Below are 7,079 nucleotides of genomic sequence, written 5' to 3'. Positions count from 1 at the left end.
TGATTTATTCCAATTCAAGGGAGCTAAGGAAAGCAGATATGGATGAAGTCCAGAGATGGATTTTATCATTACTTAAGCCAGAAGAACGACCTACAACACGAGCACTAAAGATAGGATTTATTTCAATAGAGTTATTAACCAGATATTGCAAGTTAATTGGACATAAATACCCTGATCATATATGTTGAAAGTGCAACGGAGAAGATAACATAATTCTAGATGTAGACTTGGAATGATAATGAAAGATAAAAGGAGACAAAGGAAGATGGACAAGATAAGAAGTTAAGAAAGCTAAAGTCATCTACGTATTATTGCAAAGATGTAAAAGTCATAAAGCTATTTAACTTATTAGAAATAGTAGTAGACATATGTAAAGTTATTAGAAATAGTAGCAGACATGTGTAAAGTAGGAATAGTTAAATTAGTGTAAATTAGTCAACAGTGTATATTAAAAGTAGTAGGTATGGTGTGTAGGGACAAGTGTAGGTATGGGTAGGTATGGGATTGTAAGACAAGTGTAAAGAGTAAGTATGGAATTGTAAGAAAGCCATCAAGTAGTGTAAAAAAGTCATAAGAGTAAGTAATATAGTACGTGCACATTATTGTGCATTACTGTAGAGATAAGGTAGGAATTGTAAAGTAGTAGTCGTTTCCTTTCTATATAAAGGGACGCAGATGTAAATGAAAAGGCAGGTAACGCCTAAGGCAATTAAAAAATCCTCTTTCATAAAAAATACTCTCTCAACTAAGATAAATATTTAAAATACTAATGGAAAAATCTAAAATCCAATAAGATATTTCAGATAGCAGGGCTAAGCAAGAGGCAAAGGTATATTGTTCAAAAAATATGCAGAACTAATTTCATATATTCCTGAATATCATATATATGATTGAATAAATTTATGTTAGTTATTATGTATTAGAATTATTTGAATCATGATTTCTAGTTTATTAGCACACTGGAAACAGGGAGAAAACTTCTATACTATGCCATCCTAATGTTGAAACCGGTAGGCGAGGAAAGCCGTTTAGGGGAGTAAACAAAGTTGAGGCGCTGATAAGAAGGAAGTATCCGCTAAAGTACGATGCTAGTAGTGACAAGAAAACATGATAAAGATAATCTAGTTCATAATGATCTAATATGAATTTAATCAATTATGAATATGATAAGAAGGAATAATTGAAAATAAAAAACTTGCATAACAACGAACATGACTACATACATGCATGATGAAATGATAAAAAACTATGAAACCATGAATTCCTCAACTACCAGTTCCGCACCGAAAAAAGATATCAGATTATAATAAAATCTTTAAAATAAAATACTCACCTACCACACTACCACTTCCATGAATTCCTCAACTACCAGTTCCGCACCGAAAAAAGATATCAGATTATAATAAAATCTTTAAAATAAAATACTCACCTACCACACTACCACTTCCATGAATTCCTCAACTACCAGTTCCGCACCGAAAAAAGATATCAGATTATAATAAAATCTTTAAAATAAAATACTCACCTACCACACTACCACTTCCATGAATTCCTCAACTACCAGTTCCGCGCCGAAAAATGGTAATATGTACGGATGAGAGAGATATGCCCGTTTGAGTACAGCTTGTCTAGTTAAGGAAGTTCATCTAAATTAAGGAGGGATATTTTGGTCTTTTCCTTACCCCACTAGGCCTACACATTTTTTATTACCCAATTAGGGATCAAAGCTGATTAAAATCAGTTTTCGCTCAAGTCTAAAGCGTTCAAGAAACTAGGGCAAAACTCAAGAGGAGAAAAGAGGAGGTTTTCAAGAAGTTCTTCAAGATTTCGGGAAAATTGCCAAGAACTTAGTTCTTTCGAGGTATGTAAGCTCTCATAGTGTTGGGTTTGTTCGCCCTCACACCAATCATGTAAACTTTTACCCATGAATTCATTCTTGAAGTTAATTATTGAGTTCTTGAGAAGTTGTTGTGTTAAATTGATAAATTGAGGTCTTTGAAATCCTTGAGGTGAGAGTTTTGCGAAATAGTTGAGTCTCTTGATTGAATTCTCTGTGGGTTTCATTGAAAATGTTCTGGGTTTGTGAAATTTCATGAAATTGAACCATAGAACTGAAGTGGGTATGAGTTTAATCGAGTTTGGGAGAGGAAGAAAAAATCGGGCAAAAATACATGCCTAGGTCCACGTCACGGAGGCGCTTTAAAAATTTGGTCCTCAAATAATTACCCCTTCTCCGCGTCGCAAAGAGGATACATAGTCTTCTGCCTCAAAAATTATTTCGCGACCAAAAATAAAAATTCCTCTCCGGGTCGCGCCAGTGTTCCCCAGTGTCTTCGCTCGTTTTATATTGTCAACTATCTAAACCTTCCTATATCATTGAGAGATCCTACATTCTAATCATAACTCTTAAATAGTCATTTCAAATCGAAGTAAAGATTAAGAGTAAAGTTCGAGGAAGTCTTTTAAGACTTGAGTACTTGAGTATGAGAATGAGGAGAGTTGAGTTTATTTTCAAAATGAGTATGAGGGGACTAAGTATTCCCAAGCATGTAACACTTTTACATTTAAGATGAGAAGAAACCACGATTTCTAAATGAGTACATGAGGAGTTTTGAGCATTATCTCTTTTAAGAGAATCTTGTGAGTAATTATCTCAAATTGAGGAGGATTTATGTTTTATTTAAAAACATATGAGCATGAGTTCAGACAACTCAAAATCCTCATAAACCATGTATGCCAACATCGGTAAAGGATCATACTTTTTAGATGATTTCTTATTGCTTTTAATCATAGCTTAGTGAATCCACTTAGTTGAGGATGTCTTATACTCCGGCAAAGTATATGATAGTTTTGGCAGTGTGGGCAAGACATTGTATCATCACATAGCTCATTGTGATGGTTGTCGGTTAGAGAATCTCCCAAATAAGAGTAAATAGTTTATTATTGTATTTTTATATATATTGAGTTATTATCTACTGTTTTAAAAGCTTTCTTTATACTGCATCTTGTTGATTTTAGATTGAACTGAGTTGAGTATCCTTGAGTTGAGTTGAGTATCATTGAGTTGAGTTGAGTTGAGTTGAGATGAGGTGAGTATGTTCTTTCTTTTTATCAGTTCAAGCTTATGTCTATGCTTTAGAGTTCCCCTAGCATGCTCGTACATTCAATGTATTAACGCCATTTGGCCTGCTTTTTTATATGATGTAGATACAAGTATTCAGGATCATCAATAGGCACTTCGTTGATATCACTTGCATTTCCGGTTAGTTTTGGTGAGCCTCCTTGCATCTGGAGGATTCCACTTTTATTTTCAGGCTTATTAAGATGTCGTGGGTCGTGTCCTGATGTCTATCATAGTTAGTAGAGGCTTCATAGATAGTAGTGTTTTGAGGAGTCTTTTCCATTTCCATTGTTAATGTTTAAGACTTGAGTTGCCTTTTTTATGGTTAGTTTAATACATTAAATATTCGAAGTTATTTATCTTGAGACTTTTGAGTTAATCTTTGCAAATTGAGGTCATATATTGTTGAGTAAGTCTTCCGTTGAGTATTGATCCAGGCCAAGGGTTCGCTTGGGGACCAACAATGGTTCTCGAGTGCCGGTCACATCCAGGGTGTAGGCTCGGGGAGTGACAACTATGAAAGAGAGTGAAACCATTCATAAAATGTACACCAGATTTTCCTCCATAACCAATGAACTTAAGAGTTTTGGGTGAACCCATTCATCTAAGTAAACCGGTCATAGAGGTGATAAGAATCCTCCCAAAGTCTTGGGATAGTAAAATGCTGCAATTACTAAAGTCAAGGACCTGAAGGTACTGATAATGGATACATTGATTGGAAATCTGCAAGCCTATGAAATGCACATGAATCAAGATCCCTCAAAGAAAGAAGCAAAAAAGGATAAATCTCTAGCTCTCAAGGTGTCTCAGAGTGAAATTCTTGAAATGGATGAAGATATGGCATATCTCACTCGTAGGCTCCAAAAGATTGTAAGAAAACATGGAGGTTTCATGAAGAACAGTGTCACGATCCGAGACTACCCCCTAGTAGTAACACGATGCTTAGAGTCACGAGTGACCTCAAGCTAACCCTTGATACTGGCATAGTCATGAGCAACTAAATATAAACATGTAAAAGAATGAAAATGACTGAGTGGAAGCATAATTATGAAAAACTGGTTCAATATATTTTTGAATAAAAGTTTGTATACAACAACTATAATGCGAAAGGAATCTGAAATAGAATAGAGTGAATACAAAAACTCTAACTAGGTGTCTATGAAGTCTCTAATTGTCACGACCTAAAAAGAGTCATGAGCGGCACCCAGACTTAACCTTCTAGGTGGGCGAACCAACGAATTCAACCCCAACCTATATTTATTGTTCAACTCATGAAATACAAACTATAATGCGAAAGCTCAAATGTTATTAATATAAGAAACACATATCCACTAAAGTCTATTAAATATCGTTAATTTATCATTCATTATCACCACTTTTAATTTCATTAACAATGTTTCATCAAGCCTTCTTTATTCAGGGCATCACTTTGATAGAGAAAGTTCAAGATTATAAATTTCACGGTCTCATGATTTCAGACCAATTGCAAATCACACAACCAAGCCACATAACCACACAACCAAGTACATAGAGAAATTCACGATATCACTCAATGACTATCAATCAATATTAAGAGTCTATCTATCACATAGAATAAACCATAACCTACCTCCACCAAAGAACCGAAGTCAAGCGAGCTAATTACCCAGTGCCTTTCCTTTCCTCAATACTTCCGAATGTTTCCAATCTATCAAGTATACAATACACCGAATATTTATATCTATCTCCATATATCAAAACCTAATTTTATAACATGATAAGAAAAAAAAAATATTAAACTTTTGTACCACTGGTTACGAAACCAGTGGCAAGCTGGCAACAACCATAACTTAATTCACTTTCCACCTATAAAACTCAAATTGATGAACAATCATGAACTTAGTTTACTGGTCATTAACAATCAAGTGGGTACAGGAAGAGATAGTCATGATAATAATATTCATAACAATCACAATCAACTACTCAATAGTACATCATTCCTAACATTAGAAATCATTAATATTAATTCACTAGCTAGTATAGTTGCAGATACATTAGCAATATCCATCTCCTTTGTAGCCATTGTAGATACACCGTCAACTTCCTTCTGTACCCCAACAATATTCTATAAATATATAATAATGCATTCTACCTATTTTATAATAATAATAATAATAGTGATTCTTAATTGCAAACTACAGCTTTCCAATCCGATATGTATAATAGGAAAAACTACCCATTCTACATTAATATATATCAAACACATACACCCTATTAACTTTTTGTACAACCAACATTAATAATTAAACCAACTTAAATAAATACATTGATTCGGCCGAATTTCAACACGACAACCGCCAGCGAACACATACGCATAATACCATTCCATTCTTTCACCCCAACATTAGAATATAGTAATTCCTACACTAACATGTTATAACTTTCCTACATTATTATCTATTCTTCTTTTGTAAAGTAAAGAAAATTTTATGGAATACCTTAAAGTAAGATTTCCGATTGCGTCTCTTCAAATTTGTTTTTCTTCTACTGATTATTATTATCCTAATTATTATATGACTAATTATAAAAGTGGTAAAAGTGACCTGATACCATTAACTTTAAAACTAATGGTATCAGAGCTATGGATAACGAGAAACTAAGGAAGAAACATACTAGTAGAAAGTTAAGAAAAATAAAAATAAAATTAAAGAAATTATATCCGGAATATAAAAAACTCAATATCACAAAAACTGATAACGACAAATTAGATCAATTAATAGATAATATATCTAAAATAGAATATAAATATATTCAATACTTAAAGAAACAATGAATAACGAGAATGAAGAATATAGACAAAAACTTAACGAAATAATTATAGCAAAAAGACAAGAATTGAGACATAGGCAAAATAGACTTAATAGTAATATATTTGCAGGAATTTGTAAAAAATCTATAACAGCACAGAGGAAAACTATTTTATATCTACAAATACAAATAGAAAGATTAGAATATACACTACAACACAACTTATAAATGAATAAAGAAGAATACGCAATAGATGAAAAAACATATGAAAACTATGACGGATTAAAAATAAAGATAATATTTTCTAATCTAGGAAGAAGATATAAGAAAATAGGTGATAATCTAAGTTTAATGTTAGAAAAAGAAACGGTAAAACTAGAAGATAGTTTAACTGCTATGATAAGAATAACAAAAGAAAATAAAGAAATAGATAGAAAAACGGAAATTGAAAAAATAAAACAACAAGCAAAAAAGGAAGTACAACAATTAGAAGAAGTAAAAAATACTAAAATAATAGAACTAGAAAAAGAACTAGCAATATTAAAAGAAATGTATGAAATTAAACAAAAAAAAAAGAACAAAAAACAAAATTAGCAAACGAGATAATGAAATTTAAAGAAAAATTGCAATTAGAAGAAGAACAAGAAGAAAAAGAAGAAAATAACCAAAATGACCTACCCGAAATAAGAATTGATGAAATAAACGACGATGAGCTAGAACAACATTCGGAAACAAGCGAAACTTATACGGAAATTTTAGCAAATATAGATAATACAAGGAATTTAGAAATAAATACAGGAAACATAGACATAGATGAAAAACCTAGCACATCAGGAGTAAAAAACCCAAAAAGTTTTAATCCAAATTTTTATAATGAAAACTATGAACAATATGATAGAGGAAAAACTACATGGGATAAAAAATTAAATAAAAAATGGACACCTAAACCAATAACTGAACAACATAATTTTTTAGATTTAGACTGTGTAGCAGATATAAATAAAACAATCCAATTATGGATAGGATATATATCAAAACAATTAATAGATAACAAAATAGTAATGACAGAAACACCAGGATATATAGAAAGAACACTTATAGGAACAGTAAAATTATGGCTACAAAATTTAACAAGTGAAAGCTTAACAACTTTAAGAAGTAATAAAAAATT

Source organism: Solanum tuberosum, unplaced genomic scaffold, assembly GCF_000226075.1.
Source record: "Solanum tuberosum cultivar DM 1-3 516 R44 unplaced genomic scaffold, SolTub_3.0 scf00078, whole genome shotgun sequence".
Lineage (NCBI taxonomy): Eukaryota > Viridiplantae > Streptophyta > Magnoliopsida > Solanales > Solanaceae > Solanum > Solanum tuberosum.
The sequence above is the reverse complement of the archived record's forward strand: the minus strand, read 5'-3'. Positions refer to the sequence as shown.